General features: G+C 42.8%; 1 long non-coding RNA gene across 1 annotated transcript; it reads right to left on the bottom strand.

Annotated features, from left to right (window-relative positions):
- Positions 1-13,214: 13,214 nt before the first annotated feature.
- LOC145858607 (uncharacterized) lies at positions 13,215-18,764 on the bottom strand. The gene is made up of 3 exons (XR_014379060.1): positions 18,706-18,764; positions 18,488-18,578; positions 13,215-13,322 (listed from the first exon to the last, which is right to left on the bottom strand). It is a non-coding gene; the product is annotated as an uncharacterized LOC145858607 (long non-coding RNA).
- Between the last annotated feature and the right edge of the window lie 227 nt (positions 18,765-18,991).

The following is an 18,991-nucleotide window of genomic DNA, read 5'->3' as shown; positions in this document are numbered from 1 at the left end:
CTCCTGCCCAGAAACTAGAATATGCATATAATTATTAGCTTTGGATAGAAAACACTCCAAAGTTTCTAAAACTGTTTGAATGGTGTCTGTGAGTATAACAGAACTCATTTGGCAGGCCAAAACCTGAGAAGATTCTGTACAGGAAGTACCCTGTCTGACCATTTCTTGTTGATTATCTCTATCAATTACAGGGGATCTCTGCTCTTACGTGACACTTTCTACGGCTCACATGGACTCTCAGAAGGCGGCAAAATGCTGAATCGTGGCTTTGCAGGCTCTGGTTGAAACAAAGTAGCGCGTTTGGGTAGTGGCTGGTTACAGTACTGTGAGACTCAGGCTCGTGCCCGCGTCAACCGAAAGCTTTGTTTACTTTCCTCTGTTTAGCTAAACGGAGATTCCCGGTCAGAATATTATCGCTTTTTTACGAGAAAAATGGCATAAAAATGGATTTTAAACAGCGGTTGACATGCTTCGAAGTACGGTAATGGAATATTTAGAAATCTTTTGTCACGAATTGCGCCATGCTCGCGACCCTGATTTACCATTTCGGATAGTGTCTGGAACGCACGAACAAAACGCCGCTTTTCGGATATAACGATGGATTATTTTGGACCAAATCAACATTTGTTATTGAAGTAGCAGTCCTGGGAGTGCATTCTGACGAAGACAACAAAGGTAATGAAACTTTTGTAATAGTAAATCGGAGTTTGATCAGGGCTAAACTTGGTCGGTGTCTAAATGGCTAGCCGTGATGGCTGGGCTATCTACTGAGAATATTGCAAAATGTGCTTTCACCGAAAAGCTATTTTAAAATCGGACATATCGAGTGCATAGAGGAGTTCTGTATCTATAATTCTTAAAATAATTGTTACGTTTTTTGTGAACGTTTATCGTGAGTAATTTAGTAAATTCACCGGATGTTTGCGGGGGGGGGGGGGGGGTATGCTAGTTCTGAACGTCACATGCTAATGTAAAAAGCTGGTTTTTGATATAAATATGAACTTGATTGAACAAAACATGCATGCATTGTATAACATAATGTCCTAGGGTTGTCATCTGATGAAGATCATCAAAGGTTAGTGCTGCATTTAGCTGTGGTTTTGTTTTTGTGACATTATATGCTAGCTTGAAAAATGGGTGTCTGATTATTTCTGGCTGGGTACTCTGCTGACATAATCTAATGTTTTGCTTTCGCTGTAAAGCCTTTTTGAAATCGGACAGTGTGGTTAGATTAACGAGAGTCTTGTCTTTAAAATGCTGTAAAATAGTCATATGTTTGAAAAATTGAAGTTTTCGGATTTTAGAGGAATTTGTAATTCGCGCCACGCCCATCATTGGAAATTGGAGCAGGTGTTCCGCTAGCGGAACGTCTAGATGTAAGAGAATAACTGCCTTTGGAGTGAGGGATCTAACATTAAGTAGCCCTATTTTGAGATGTGAGGTATCACGACCTCTTTCAATAATGACAGGAATGGAGGAGGTCTTTATTCTAGTGAGATTGCTAAGGCGAACAACGCCATCTTTAATTTTGCCCAACCTAGGTCGAGGCACAGACACGGTCTCAATGGGGATAGCTGAGCTGACTACACTGACTGTGCTAGTGGCAGACTCCACAAAGCTGGCAGGCTGGCTAACAGCCTGCTGCCTGGCCTGCACCCTATTTCATTGTGGAGCTAGAGGAGTTAGAGCTCTGTCTATGTTTGTAGATAAGATGAGAGCACCCCTCCAGCTAGGATGGAGTCTGTCACTCCTCAACAGGCCAGGCTTGGTCCTGTTTGTGGGTGAGTCCCAGAAAGAGGGCCAATTATCTACAAATTCTATCTTTTGGGAGGGGCAGAAAACAGTTTTCAACCAGCAATTGAGTTGTGAGACTCTGCTGTAGAGCTCATCACTCCCCCTAACTGGGAGGGGGCCAGAAACAATTACTCGATGCCGACACATCTTTCCAGCTGATTTACACGCTGAAGCTATGTTGCGCTTGGTGACATCTGACTGTTTCATCCTAACATCGTTGGTGCCGACGTGGATAACAATATCTCTATACTCTCTACACTCGCCAGTTTTAAATGTAGCCAGCACCGTCTTTAGATTAGCCTTAACGTCAGTAGCCCTGCCCCCTGGTAAACAGTGTATGATCGCTGGATGATTCGTTTTAAGTCTAATACTGCGGGTAATGGAGTCGCCAATGACTAGGGTTTCCAATTTGTCAGAGCTAATGGTGAGAGGCTTCGGCGTCTCAGACCCCATAACGGGAGGAGCAGAGACCAGAGAAGTCTCGGCCTCTGACTCGCTTAACTTCTCTAGGGCCAGTGGGACGATTTCGTCCCGCCTACGTAACAGCCAGTGGAATCCCGTGGCGCGTTATTCAAATACCTTAGAAATGCTATTACTTCAATTTCTCAAACATATGACTATTTTACACCATTTTAAAGACATTTTACATTTACATTTTAGTCATTTAGCAGACGCTCTTATCCAGAGCGACTTACAGTAGTGAATGCATACATTTCATACATTTTTTTTTTTTTTTTCTGTGCTGGCCTCCCGTGGGAATCGAACCCACAACCCTGGTGTTGCAAACACCATGCTCTACCAACTGAGCTACAGGGAAGGCCAGACAAGACAAGACAAGACTCTCGTTAATCTAACCACACTGTCCGATTTTAAAAAGGCTTTACAACGAAAGCAAAACATTAGATTATGTCAGCAGAGTACCCAGCCAGAAATAATCAGACACTCATTTTTCAAGCTAGCATATAATGTCACATAAACCCAAACCACAGCTAAATGCAGCACTAACCTTTGATGATCTTCATCAGATGACAACCCTAGGACATTATGGTATACAATACATGCATGTTTTGTTCAATCAAGTTCATATTTATATCAAAAACCAGCTTTTTACATTAGCATGTGACGTTCAGAACTAGCATACCCCCCGCAAACTTCCGGTGAATTTACTAAATTACTCAAGATAAACGTTCACAAAAAACATAACAATTATTTAAAGAATTATAGATACAGAACTCCTCTATGCACTCGCTATGTCCGATTTTAAAATAGCTTTTCGGTGAAAGCACATTTTGCAATATTCTAAGTAGATAGCCCGGCATCACAGGGCTAGCTATTTAGACACCCACAAAGTTTAGCACTCACCAAAGTCAGATGTACTATAAGAAAAATGTTATTACCTTTGCTGTTCTTCGTCAGAATGCAATCCCAGGACTTCTACTTCAATAACAAATGTTGGTTTCGTTCAAAATAATCCATAGTTATGTTCAAATATCCTCTGTTTTGTTCGTGCGTTCAAGACACTATCCGAATGGTAAAGAAGGGTGACGCGCACGACGCATCGAAATATTCCATTACCGTACTTCGAAGCATGTCAACCACTGTTTAAAATCAATTTTTATGCCATTTTTCTCGCAAAAAAGCGATAATATTCCGACCGGGAAAGCGTGTTTACGTTCAAAGAGAGAGAAAGTAAAAACATGGGATCCCCTCATGCACGAGCCTCAGTCTGATGGTCCTCTGATAGACCACTTAACCAAGGCGCTAAAGTTTTTCAGCCAGCGGCTGGAATTACATCATTCAGCTTTTTCCCGGGTTCTGAGAGCCTATGGGAGCCGTAGGAAGTGTCAAGTTACAGCAAAGATCCTAAATGTTCAATAAACAGAGCCAAGAAGCCCAAGGAATGGTCAGAGAGGGTACTTCCTGTTTGGAATCTTCTCAGGTTTTTGCCTGCCATATGAGTTCTGTTATACTCACAGACGCCATTCAAACAGTTTTAGAAACTTTAGGGTGTTTTCTATCCAAAGCCAATAATTACATGCATATTCTAGTTTCTGGGCAGTAGTAATAACCAGATTAAATCGGGTACGTTTTTTATCCGGCCATGTAAATACTGTCCCCTAGCCCTAACAGGTTAATGGGGAGAACCGGTAGAAAGTTTGTCGGCTGAATAAGCGACACCGGTTGAGCATTCCTACAGCGTTTCCCTCCAGAAGCCATGAGAAAGTTGTCCGGCTGCGGGGACCGTGCAAGGGGGTTTATACTAACGTTACTATCTGTACTTACTGGTGGCACAGACGCTGTTTCATCCTTTCCTACACTTAAATGACTCTTGCCTAACGATTGCGTCTGAAGCTGGGCTTGCAGCACAGCTATCCTCGCCGTAAGGCGATCGTTCTCCTGTATATTATAAGTACAACGACTGCAATTAGAAGGCATCGTGTTAATGTTACTTAGCTTCGGCTGTTTGAAGTCCTGACGAACCATGTCCAGATAAAACCTCCGGTGCCCTTCTTTGCGAGGCATTGAAAAACCTCCCTGTTCTTTGTGGTTGAATCTGTGGTTGAAATTCACTGCTTGACCGAGGGACCTTACAGGTAATTGTATGTATGGGGAACAGAGATGAGGTAGTAATTCAAAATCATGTTAAACACAGTGTCTATGCAACTTACTATGCGACCTGATAAGCACATTTTTACTTCTGAACATATTTAGGCTTGCCATAACAAAAGGAGGTTGAATACTTATTGACTCAAGACATTTTGGTTTTGCATTTGAAATTAATTTGTAAAATATTTGAATAACATAATTCCACTGACATTATGGGGAATTGTTTATAGGCCAGTGACAAATAAATCTAAAACGCAACAAAATGTGGAAAAAGTCAACGGGTGTGAATACTTTCTGAAGGCACTGTATTATGTCAGAGAATAGATCAAATTAATTAATGTTACCATTTTAAAGCACAATTGATTCATCGCTGATTCCTCATCCTGTAAGTATGCACAAATTCTTTATAAACCACAAAATTCTAATGGCCCTTCTGCCATTGCTTAGTACTCATTTCAACTAGTATACAGTGCCTTGCAAAAGTATTCATCCCCCTTGGCATTGTTTCTTAGTTTGTTGCATTACAACCTGTAATTTAAATAGATTTTTATTTGGATTTAATGCAATGGACATACACAAAATAGTCCAAATTGGTGAAGTGAAAAAAATGACTTGTTTCAAAAATGTAAAACGGAAAAGTGGTGCTTGCATATGTATTCACCCCTTTGCTATGAAGCCCCTAAATAAGATCTGGTGCAACCAATTACCTTCAGAAGTAACATAATTAGTTAAATAAAGTCCACCTGTGTACAATCTAAGTGCCACATGATCTCAGTATATATACACACACACACCTGTTCTGAAAGGCCCCAGAGCCTGCAACACCACTAAGCAAGGGGCAGCACCAAGCAAGCGGCACCATGAAGACCAAGGAGCTCTCCAAACAGGTCAGGGACAAAGTTGTGGAGAGGTACAGATCCGGGTTGGGTTATAAAAAAATATCTGAAACGTTGAACATACCATGGAGCACCGTTAAATCCATTATTAAAAAAATGGAAAGAATATGGCACCACAAACCTGCCAAGAGAGGGCCGCCCACCAAAACTCACAGACCAGGAGAGGATTAATCAGAGAGGCAACAAAGAGACCAAAGATAACCGTGAAGGTGCTGCAAATCTCCACAGCAGAGAGATTGGAGTATATGTCCATAGGACCACTTTAAGCTGTACACTCCACAAAGCTGGGCTTTACAGAAGAGTGGCCAGAGAAAAAGCCATTGCTTAAAGAAAAAAATAAGCAAACACGTTTGGTGTTTGCCAAAAGGCATGTGGGAGTCTCCCCAAACATATGGAAGAAGGTACTCAAGTCAGATGAGACTAAAATGTAGCTTTTTGGCCATCAAGGAAAACACTATGTCTGGTGCAACCCCAACACCTCTCTTCACACCGAGAACACCATTCCCACAGTGAAGCATGGTGGTGGCAGCATCATGCTGTGGGGATGTTTTTCATCAGCAGGGACTGGGAAACTAGTTAAAATTGAAGGAACGATGGATGGTGCTAAACAGGAAATTCTTGAAACATGTGTCTTCCAGAGATTTGAGACTGGGACGGAGGTTCACCTTCCAGCAAGACAATGACCCTAAGCATACTGCTAAAGCAACACTTGAGTGGTTTAAGGGGAAACATTTAAATGTCTTAGAATGGCCTAGTCAAAGCACAGACCTCAATCCAATTGTGAATCTGTGGTCTGACTTAAAGATTGCTGTACACCAGCGGAACCCAGCCAACTTGAAGAAGCTGGAGCAGTTTTGCCTTGAATGGGCAAAGATCCCAGTGTCTAGATGTGCCAAGCTTATAGAGACATACTCCAAGAGACTTGCAGCTGTAATTGCTGCAAAAGGTGGCTCAAAATCAAAAGTAACAGTCAGTATCTGGTGTGGACACCAGCTGCATTGAGTACTGCAGTGCATCTCCTCCTCATGGACTGCACCAGATTTGCCAGTTCTTGCTGTGAGATGTTACCTCACTCTCCCACCAAGGCACCTGCAAGTTCCCTGACATTTTTTGGGGTTGGAAATGGCCCTAGCCCTCACCCTCCGATCCAACAGGTCCAAGACGTGCTCAATGGGATTGAGATCCGGCTCGTCGCTGGCCACGGCAGAACACTGACATTCCTGTCTTGCAAGAAATCATGCACAGAACGAGCAGTATGGCTGGTGGCATTGTCATGCTGGAGGGTCATCAGGATGAGCCTGCAGGAAGGGTACCACATGAGGGAGGAGGATGTCTCCCCTGTAACGCACAGCGTTGAGATTGCCTGCAATGACAACAAGCTCAGTCTGATGATGCTGTGACACACTGCCCCAGACCATGACGGACCCTCCACCTCCAAATCGATCCCGCTCTAGAGTACAGGCCTCGGTGTAACGCTCATTCCTTTGACGATAAACGCGAATCCGACCATCACCCCTGGTGAGACAAAACTGTGACTCATCAGTGAAGAGCACTTTTTGCCAGTCCTATCTGGTCCAGCGACGGTGGGTTTGTGCCCATAGGTGACGTTGTTGCCGGTGATGTCTCGTGAGGACCTGCTTTACAACAGGCCGACAGTCTGAGCACTGATGGAGAGATTGTGCATTCCTGGTGTAACTCAGGAGTTGTTGTTGCCATCCTGTACCTGTCCCGCAGGTGTGATGTTCAGATGCACAGATCCTGTGCAGGTGTTGTTACTCGTGGTCTGCCACGGCGAGGACGATCAGCTGTCTTAGGCGTCTCACAGTATGGACATTGAAATGTATTGCCCTGGCCACATCTGCAGTCCTCATGTCTCTTTGCAGCATGCCTAAGGCACGTTCACGCAGATGAGCAGGGACCCTGGGCATCTTTCTTTTGGTGTTTTTCAGTGTCAGTATAAGGCCTCTTTAGTGTCCTAAGTTTTCATAACTGTGACATTAATTGCCTACCGTCTGTAAGCTGTTAGTGTCTTGACGACCGTTCCACAGGTGCATGTTCATTAATTGTTTATGGTTCATTGAACAAGCATGTGAAACAGTGTTTAAACCCTTTACAATAAAGATCTGTGAAGTTATTTGGATTTTTACGAATTATCGTTGAAAGACAAAAAGGGAAAAAGGGACGTTTCTTTTTTTGCTGAGTTTAGGAAAGAACTCAACTCTAAAGTCAAGAAATAACAGAAACGTCATGTTAGCAATTGCATGTTATGGCAAATACTAGATAGGAGATGAGAAATAGAGACAACCGAACACAGCAAAACAAACATTGACAAAGTAGCTGACGACTAAATTAAAGTGAGTTGAGACACTACAAACATAAATATGCATTGGCAATGAGAAACTGTCTAAGCAGATGAAGCAAATATCCAACGATGTAAAAATCATCTAAACTGATATGACTGAACTGGGCAAACGCATGCAGGAGACCAAAATTGGGTTAACCATGGAGAAAAGTGCATGACAAAAGCTCCAGAAAAGAAAAAATACATTGGGCTTACTGAAAGATGAAACGGGATGGAGGACTTCAGTTGCCGTGCAAATCTTTGTTTTGTACATTTCCCCGAATGCTGTGGAACAACCGGAATGGAAGAATTCCTGGAAAGGGTAATATCACATCTACTGGGCCAGGAGAACGTCTAACGAGGTCCCACAATCGAACGAGCACATCAAACAGGCGGCCCAAAAAGAGACACGAGCAGCAAACCAAGAGGCATCCTCACAAAAGTTTCTTCACTATAGGTACAAAGAAAGTTCTGACTGGCCATCCAAGCCAAAACGTCAGGAGTCGGAAATTTGTTGTATGAGTGCCATCGGATCTACATCAATGCCGACATGAGCAGAGTCATCTACATGAAACACAGGGAATTCGATCCCATAACGAAAAAGCTATGTGAAAAACTAATCCTGTTCTCTCTGGTGTACCTGGCACAACTACGGGTCAAATGGAAGGAAAGAAACATCACACTGAAAAAAATCAGCAAAATAAGGTACTCGATTCCTGGATAACCTGGACAAGGAGAACGTTAGAAATGACAGCCTCTCAACAGACCATGGGGCACTCGATTATTGAACTGTTTAGGCTACTGAAATTAGGTGAATGATGGACTATTACATCCAAGATACAAAAGAGAAAAGGTAAGTGTTGCCTTTGCTCAAACGTCTATTGAAAAGACAATCACAGCACCACACAGGCGATCTATGACTATGGGCTACGCAGCCTAAATGACAACACATTAAATGGTAAGCTATAGCCATGATCTATTTATTTTAGTAACAAACTGACAAGTGAATAAGTCAACATGATGATTGCTATGATCTGGACAATTATTTTTGAATGCTCCCCAGCTGATAAGAAACAAAGGCCTGAGTGGGTGGGAAGAATTTAAATGGCCCATATGTGGAAAAATACTTTTTTATTTCACCTTTATTTAACCAGATAAGCTAGTTGAGAACAAGTTCTCATTTACAACTGCGACCTGGCCAAGATAAAGCAAAGCAGTGCGACAGAAATAGTGCCACATGGAATAAATAAGCGTACAGTCAATAACACAATGGAAAAAAAGGTACAGTGTGTGCAAATCAAATCAATTTATATAGCCCTTCTTACATCAGCTGATATCTCAAAGTGCTGTACACAAACCCAGCCTAAAACCCCAAACAGCAAGCAATGCAGGTATAGAAGCATGGTGGCTAGGAAAAACTCCCTAGAAAAGGCCAAAACCTAGGAAGAAACCAGGCTATGAGGGGTGGCCAGTCCTCTTCTGACTGTGCCAGGTGGAGATAACAGAACATGGCCAAGATGTTCAAATGTTCATAAATGACCAAAACGGCATGAGGTGGTAAGGCAAAAAAATAGGCCACAGTAGCAAAGTAATTACAATTTAGCAGATTAACACTAGAGTGACAGATGAGCAGATGGTGTGTAAGTAGTGATACTGGTGTGCAAAAGAGCAGCAAAGTAAATAAAAAACAATATCGGGAGGAGGCAGGTAGATTGGCTGGGCTATTTACAGATGGACTATGTACAGCTGCAGTGATCGGTTAGCTGCTAAGATAGCTGGTGTTTAAAGTTAGTGAGGGAAATGTAAGTCTCCTGTGAAAGATCAAATGTCATGCAGCCTAAGATGCTGAAATTGCAACTACACAGTACTTTTATTTCCGTTGCTTCCTCTCCCTTTATGTTATTTACTTTTGCGCAATCAAGGCATGCTAACAGAGAAATGTATATATTAATTGAAAAATGTGGTTGCATGTAGTACAACTGAATTGTAGGCTACTCCAGTGGTTATAGGCGTGCATCTGTTTGCATTTACATCAGTGGAGAATTATATGGAGTTGAACAAATGTCTCTCTTTAATATACATAATGATACCTAATGCCTAAAACAAATACATTTTATTCTCAATTAACAGAGTGATGGGAAGTGCGTTTATTGTTTTTCTCTTGCCTTTAAGGCTGGACGCTGGAGACAGGAAGCAGGTACAACCAGGGAGAACATCTAGTAAGTTACAGACATGAAACAGGACACAAAGTAACAACATCCATGCAGACACGGGGAACTAACAGAGGAAACAGACAGATAAAGGGGAGGCAATCAAATAATGATGGGGTTCAGGTGAGTCCAATGATGCGGCTGCTCGTGATGGTGACTGGTGATGAAGTGCAGGTGCGTGTAACGATGGTGACAGGTGTGCGTAGTGAAGAGAGGGAGAGCAGGTGTTATAATTGACCCTGAGAGAGATAACCTATTCCTTTCCACTGGCTTAAAGAAATAACTCATCAAAAACAAGCCAGGACAAATGGTCAATGTATACTTTAGAAGTGTCTCGTCTTTCTCAGAAGGTAGAGCCAGCCCTAGACAGGAGTACTTAATATAAATTACTATATTTACCTCAAACACTAATTATACTATTCAACTAGCATGGACACATACCGTTGTACTGACAGTCACTCCAGTGGTTGAGAATGTGTATGGGAGCTGAACACACAGCGACCCAGACCCCTCTACTGTCCGTGAGTTCGCATACTGACTCAAAGAAGTACATTTTTATTTAGTCCTAGGTGGGCAATAGATTGGATTTACCAATGGAATCATAAGTCATAGTGTTATATGCACTGAATGTATAAAACATCTTTCCATGACAGACTGACCAGGTGAATGCTATGATCCCTTAAATCAGGTATACCCAAACTCGGGTACGCCAAATAAAAATGTGATTCATATTTGTTTTTACATATGTTTTGTTATAAAAAATGAAAATTCACATTTTCAAAACATTCCATTTATATTTTCCAGTACATTTGGGTTTTTTCCTCACCTGAGTAGCCTCATTTCACTGCCAAAAATACAATTAAACCATCTAGTGTTCAGAGAAATAACAACACGATGTCAAATACAGGTAGCCTAGTCAAATAATTAACATCCAATCACATTAACCGTTACTCTCCCGCGGGAATTCCACTAACAGTCCGTATGTAGCCAAAGGTAGCTGCTGCTCATTCCGTTTGCTCAAAAATTTATAAAAAAAATGGTTTAAAGAAAGTAAGGTCCGCGTCCATAGAGACATACCAGCTCTACTGGTAGCACTGCTACTACCAGCACTACTGCACCTGTCGATGACAAGTTATTCTGCTTCCACGAGCACATCCAGATCAGTAATTCTACATTTGTTGTTCACTTATATTGGGAGTAGTGCCTTTACTCAGCCACGGTGTGTTAGTACTTTTGCAGATACATCTCAATGAAACCTTCACTCTTGTGCAGACATTTAGAAACAAAACATGACAATCTGAAAAATAAGCCACAGAGTTTGAGTGAGAATTAAGACGACTTTCGAGTAGTAAGACATGTATAAAAGCAATATACCATTAATAAGAAGAAGCATCTTATATGGTGAGCTACTGAGTGGCTAGGACAGGCAAGCCCCATACTATTGTGGAGGACTTAATTCTTCCTGCTGCCACAGATATGGGACAATGCTGGGGGAAAAGGCCCAAAAAACGATACAATATCTTCATCAACACATTTATCTGTTTCATGACACAGTGAAATGGCAGGAGATGTTTTGAAACAATTACGGCTTTGCATACAAGCCACTGATTTCTATGCGTTACAGCTGGATGAGTCAGACGTGGCGGGCCTGGCACAGCTCCGTTACGTTTATGGGGGGGGGGGGGGTCAATTAAGGAAGACACCCTCTTCTGCAAACTACTGGAAACCAGGACAACAGGAGAGGATATTTTTTAAGTACTGGACAGCTTTGTGACAGCAAAGGGACTTTAGCAGTCAAGATGTGTTTGTATCTGTACTGATGGCGCAAAAGCCATGACAGGGAGACATAGTGGAGTGGTAACGAGTGCAAGCCGTTGCTTGGGTACACTGCAGCATCCACCGAGAAGCTAATGCTACCAAAGGAAGGCCTGACAGCTTGAAAGATGTTTTGGACACTACAGTGAAAATGGTTAACATTGTTAAAGCAAGGCCCCTGAACTCGTGTATTTTCTGCACTATGCAATGATATGGGGCAGTGACCATGTAACGCTTTTACAACATACAAAAGTGCGCTGGTTATCAAGGGGCAAAGTATTGACACTTTTTTAAATTGAGAGACGATCTTAAAGTTCTTCACGGAACATAATTTTCACTTGTCTGACCGCTTACATGAGGTTTCTCACAGGACTGGCCTATCTGGGTGATGTTTTTTTCCCCCTCACCTGAATGATCTAAATCTAGGATTACAGGGACTCTCCGCAATTATATTCAATGTGCGGGACAAAATTGAGGCTATGATTAAGAAGTTGGAGCTCTCCTCTGTCTGCATTAACAAGGACAACACACAGGTCTTTCTATCATTATGATTTTTTGTGTGCAAATTAACTCAAGCTTACGGACAATGTCAAAGGTGATATAGCAAAGCAGCCGAGTGAGTTGGGTGCGCAGCTACACAGGTACTTTCCCAAAATGGATGACACAAACTGGAGTCGGTATCCTTTTCATGCCCTGCCTTCAGTCCACTTACCGATATCTGAACGAGAGCCTCATCAAAATTGCAACAAGCGGTTCTGTGAAAATTTAATTTAATCAGAAGCCACTGCCAGATTTCTGAATTGGGCTACGCTCAGAGTATCCTGCCTTGGCAAATCGTGCTGTTAAGACACTGGCGACCTTTGCAACCATGTACCTATGCGAGTGGATTCTCGGCCCTCACTAGCATGAAAACTAAATACAGGCACAGACTGGAAAATGATTAAAGACTGAGAATTTCTAATACAACCGAACATCGCAGAGTTATGTGCATCCTTTCAAGCACACCGTTCTCATTAACATGTGGTGAGTTAATCACAATTGAATAAATTAAGTTATGTAAGATGGCTAAATAAAGAGCAAAATGTATTATTTGTGCCCTGGTTCTATAAGAGCTCTGTCACTTCCCACGAGCTGTGGGTTGTGACAAACTCACTCATTATGTATCAGTATGTGTGGCAAGCTTACAATGATGGCAAAATTTGAGAGTTGCTCTGACCCAGGTGCTAGAGGGGGGTACGCAGCTGGAGGTTGAATGTTTGGAGGGGTAAGGGACTATAAAAAGTTTGGAACCAGTGGTGTAGATGAAGAATGGTTAAAGGAGTATTTTAAGCCTTGATACATAGTGTATGTGTTCCATTCAGAGGATGAATGAGCAAGACAAGAGTTAAGTGCCTTGAACGGGTATGGTGCCAGGCGCACAAGTTTGAGTGTGTGAAGAACTGCAACACTGCTGGGTTTTTCATGCTCAACTGTAACGTGTGCACTGAGTCAGGAACCAAGTACAAGAGTGAATATTTAATAAACACGAACAGATAGGAAACAACGCCTGGGGAAGGAACCAAAGGGAGTGACATATATTGGGCAGGTAATCAAGGAGGTGATGAGTCCAGGTGAGTCTGATGACACGCAGGTGTGCGCCATAACAAGCAGCATGATGACCTAGAGGCAAGAGAGGAGCACACGTGACATCAGTTTTCCGTGTGCATCAAGAATGGTCTGCCACCAAAAGGACATTCAGCCAACTTGACACAACTTTGGGAAATATTGTGGACAACATGGGCCAGCGTCCCTGTGGAACGCTTTTGACACCTTGCGGAGTCCATACTCCGACGAATTAAAATCTAATCGTATTTGTCACATGCGTCAAATACAACAGGTGTTGAGGTTGTTCTGAGGGCAAAAGGGGTTTTACTCAATAGGAAGGTGTCCTTAATGTTTATACACAGTGTCTGTTTTGTTAGTTAATTAATTTGTTTTCCTTCATAAAAAGGCACCTTAACCTATTTTAAGTATTTATGGTCAACTAGAGCACATTTAAGTCTGGGCAAGACTAATATACAGTTGAAGTCAGAAGTTTACATACACTTAGGTTGGAGTTATTAAAACTCGTTTTTCAACCACGCCACAAATTTCTTGTTAACTATAGTTTTGGCTAGTCGGTTAGGATATCTACTTTGTGCATGACAAGTAATTTTGCCAACAATTGTTTGCAGCCAGATTATTTCAATGTATCACAATTCCAGTGGGTCAGAAATGTACATGCACTAAGTTGACTGTGCCTTTAAACAGCTTGGAAAATTCCAGAAAATGTCACGGCTTTAGAAGCTGCTAATTGACTCAAATGATGGCCATTAGCCTATTGGAGGTGTACCTGTGGATGCATTTCAAGGCCTACCTTCACACTCAGTGCCTCTTTGCTTGACATGTGAAAATCAAAAGAAATCAGCCAAGACCTCAGAATGTTTTTGTTTGTTGTAGTCCTCCACAAGTCTGGTTCATCCTTGGGAGCAAATTCAAACGCCTGAAGGTACCACATTCATCTGTGAAAAATCAATCCCAGAACAGCAAAGGACATTGTGAAGATGGTGGAGGAAACAGGTATAAAAGTATCTATATCCACAGTAAAACGAGTCCTATATCGACATAACCTGAAAGTACGCTCAGCAAGGAAGCCACTGCTCCAAAACGACTATAAAAAAGGCAGACTATGGATTGCAACTGCACATGGAGACAAAGATTGTACTTTGAGAAATGTTCTCTGATCTGATGAAACAAAAATAGAACTGTTTGGCCATAATGACCATCGTTATGATCGGAGGAACAAGGGGGATGCTTTCAAGCCGAAGAAGACCATCCCAACCATGAAGCACCGGGGTGGCAGTATCATGTTGTGGGGGTTTTACTGCAGGAGGGACTAGTGCACTTCACAAAACAGATGGCTTCATGAGGGAGGAAAATTATGTGGATATATTGAAGCAACATCAAGACAGTCAGGAAGTTAATGCTTGGTTGCAAACGGTTTTCCAAATGGACAATGACCCCAAGCATACTTCCAAAGTTCTGGCAAAGTGACTTAAGGACAAAGTCTAGGTATTGGAGTGGAGTGGCCATCACAAAGCCCTGACCTCAATCCTATGGAAAATTTGTGGACAGAACAAAAAAAAAAAAAGCATGTGCGAGCAAGGAGGCCTACAAACCTGACTCAGTTACACCAGCTCTGTCTGGAGGATGGGCCAAAATTCACCCAACTTATTGTGGAAGGCTACCCAAAACATTTGATGCTACCAAATACTAATTGGAGTGCATGTAAACTTCTGATCCACTGAGAATGTGATGAAATAAATAAGCTGAAATAAAGCTATTCTGACATTTCACATTCTTAAAATACAGTGATGATCCTAACTGACCAAAGACAGCAAATTTTTACTAGGATTAAATGTCAGGAATTGTGAAACTGAATTTAAATGCATTTGGCTAAGGTGTATGTAAACTTTCAACTTGAGATATATATTCTACCGTTCAAAAGTTTGGCGTTACTCAGTAATGTCCTTGTTTTTTTATTAAAGCGCATTTGTCCATTAATAACAAATTTCAGAAACACAGTGTAGACATTTTTAATGTTGTAAATGACTATTGTAGCTGAAATGACAATAAAAAAAAAAATAAAAAAAAAACTCTTCATAAGAGTACAGAGGCCCATTATCAGCAGCCATCTCTCATGTGTTCCAATGCCACGTTGTGTTAGCTAATCCAATTGTATCATTTAAAAAGGCAAATTGATCATTAGAAAACCCTTTTGCAATTATGTTAGCACAGCTGAAAACTGTGGTGCTGATTAAAGCATTAATAAAACTGGCCTTTAAACTAGTTGAGTATCTGGAGCATCAGCATTTGTGGGTTCAATTACAGGCTCAAAATGGCCAGAAACAGACCTTTCTTCTGAAACTCATCAGCCTATTCTTGTTCTGAGAAATGAACGCTATCCCATGCGAGAAATTGCCAAGAAACTGAAGATCACGTACAACGCTGTGTACTACTCGCCACAGAACAGTGGAAGCTGGCTCTAACCAGAATAAAAAGATTGGGAGGACCCGGTGCACAACTGAGCAAGAGGACAAGTACATTAGTGTCTAGATTGAGAAACCGACACCTCGCAAGTCCTCAATTGGCAGCTTCATTACCTAGTACCCGCCAAACACCAGTCTCAACGTCAACAGTGAAGAGGCGAGTCTGGGATGCTGGCCTTCTAGGCAGAGTTGCAATAATATCCCATATCTTTGACAACTTACTTCACTACATTCCTAATGACAATGTACTTTTTACTCCATAAATTTTCCCCTGACACAAGTACTCGTTACATTTTAAATGCTTAGCAGGACAGGAACATTTTCAAATTCACACAAGGAGAACATCCCTGGTCATTCCTACTGCTTCTGATCTGGATGAACTCACTAAACACAAATGCTTCATTTGTAAGTGATATTGTGAGTGTGTGCCCCTGGCTATCCATAAATACATTAAAAAATAAAATTGTGCCGTGTGGTTTGCTGAATGTAAGGAATTAATGATTTACACTTTTACTACTTAAGTAGATTTTTTTTTTAAGTTTTAGACTTACTCAGGTAGTATTTTACTGTGGACTTTCACTTGTCTTTTTCTATTAAGGCATCTTTACTCAAGTACACTGCTCCAAAAAATAAAGGGAACACTAAAATAACACATCCTAGATCTGAATGAATGAAATAATCTTATTAAATACTTTCACATAGGCGAGTGTGCTGACAACAAATCACACAAAAATAAATCAATGGAAATCCAATTTATCAACCCATGGAGGTCTGGATTTGGAGTCACACTCAAAATTAAAGTGGAAAACCACACTACAGGCTGATCCAACTTTGATGTAATGTCCTTAAAACAAGTCAAAATGAGGCTCAGTAGTGTGTGTGTGTGGGCCTCCACGTGCCTGTATGACCTCCCCTGCCGGGCAGCCCGAGAGGTGGCGGGGCCCTGGGGCCCCCCAGCCTGGCTGCCCGCCCTCCGGACAGTCTGTGGTGCAACGTGGCGATGGTGGATGGACCGAGACACGATGTCCCAGATGTGCTCAATTGGATTCAGGTCTGGGGAATGGGCGGGCCAGTCCATAGCATCAATGCCTTCCTCTTGCAGGAACTGCTGACACACTCCAGCCACATGAGGTCTAGCATTGTCTTGCATTAGGAGGAACCCAGGGCCAACCGCACCAGCATATGGTCTCACAAGGGGTCTGAGGATCTCATCTCAGTTACCTAATGGCAGTCAGGCCACCTCTGGCGAGCACATGGAGGGCTGTGCGGCCCCCCAAAGAAATGCCACCCCACACCATGACTGACCCACCGCCAAACCGGTCATGCTGGAGGATGTTGCAGGCAGCAGAACGTTCTCCACGGCGTCTCCAGACTCTGTCACATGTGCTCAGTGTGAACCTGCTTTCATCTGTGAAGAGCACACGGCGCCAGTGGCGAATTTGCCAATCTTGGTGTTCTCTGGAAAATGCCAAACGTCCTGCACGGTGTTGGGCTGTAAGCACAACCCCCACCTGTGGACGTCGGGCCCTCATACCACCCTCATGGAGTCTGTTTCTGACCGTTTGAGCAGACACATGCACATTTGTGGCCTGCTGGAGGTCATTTTGCAGGGCTCTGGCAGTGCTCCTCCTGCTCCTCCTTGCACAAAGGCGGAGGTAGCGGTCCTGCTGCTGGGTTGTTGCCCTCCTACGGCCCCTCCACGTCTCCTGATGTACTGGCCTGTCTCCTGGTAGCGCCTCCATGCTCTGGACACTACGCTGACAGACACAGCAAACCTTGCCACAGCTCGCATTGATGTGCCATCCTGGATGAGCTGCACTACCTGAGCCACTTGTGTGGGTTGTAGACTGTCTCATGCTACCACTAGAGTGAAAGCACCGCCAGCATTCAAAAGTGACCAAAACATCAGCCAGGAAGCATAGGAACTGAGAAGTGGTCTGTGGTCACCACCTGCAGAACTACTCCTTTATTGGGGGTGTCTTACTATAATTTCCACCTGTTGTCTATTCCATTTGCACAACAGCATGTGACATTTTGTCAATCAGTGTTGCTTCCTAAGTGGACAGTTTGATTTCACAGAAGTGTGATTGACTTGGAGTTACGTTGTGTTGTTTAAGTGTTCCCTTTATTTTTTTGAGCAGTGTATAACAATTAGGTACTATTTCCACCACTGCCATAACCCGGTGTTGTGGTCGAGACCAATTCAAGACCAAGTCTGGAGCAAATCGAGTCAAGACCAGGAGGGGGACAAGGGGTCCGAGACCAAGTCAAGACCAAGACCAGACAGGGGTGAGACTGAGTCAAGACCGAGACCAGAAAAATGTGATTCCAATTTTGTCAAATCACCACATAAGAGCTCAAAATGTCCAGTATTTCTGTTCATATTTCAGAACATATGGATTGTTTAGACATTCAGAATAGTTAAAGAAAATGCACACTGATGGAAAATAGAGCCACTCTACAAATTATTACTGTTACGCACACCTCTTGGAGGGGGGGGGGGGGGGGGGGACACACACACTCACCCCCCCCTGTTACACTCAGAGTGAAAGAGGTATGTGAGGGTAAGGATGACAGGCAGAATATATTACCATTTACAGGGAATTTCCTTCACCCAGTAATTTGGGGAAAAGGGGCTGGACGGAACCAAAGCAAAGTAAGTAAGAGTTAGAGCCCCCTCTCCTACCCACAACTTACCTAACTAGTACCAACTGGCACACAAACCAAAATACAGGGGATGGTCCGCCCAGGTCTTACCTAGTGTACATAGACATAGTACGTACTACAGGTATGTGTATGCCCGCAGGCCTCTTGCCCAAGAACTCCGAAGATGATTTCCCCTTCACCCCTGGGAACAAATTAAACAGAATACAAACTTAAAGTGAACAATTTCACTAATCATAAACACAGTCCTATGGCATACACAAACATCAGCAGGACCGTCTACAAAATACTTCACAAAAATTCATACAGACCAACATTGAAACACAGGCCATACCAAGCCACTCTCTCTGAGCAACAACCAATACAGGACACACCCAGAAGCTCTCTCTGAGCAAACGAACACTGGCTTTTATACAGCTGGAGAAGGAGTCTGTAATTGCAGACAGCTGTATCCCCTGGCAAGAGGGCGGGGTCAGCTCCAATCTGCAATGGGGTTGACCAATCAGCTGCTTGAGGGAATCCAGGAAGCCATTTCCTGAAATACATACACATACATATAAACCCACAACAACACAGAAACTGGGGAATGTAACAATT

This window comes from Salmo salar, chromosome 01 (assembly GCF_965601325.2).
Source record: "Salmo salar chromosome 01, fSalSal1, whole genome shotgun sequence".
Taxonomy (NCBI): domain Eukaryota; kingdom Metazoa; phylum Chordata; class Actinopteri; order Salmoniformes; family Salmonidae; genus Salmo; species Salmo salar.
The sequence above is the reverse complement of the archived record's forward strand: the minus strand, read 5'-3'. Positions and strand labels throughout refer to the sequence as shown.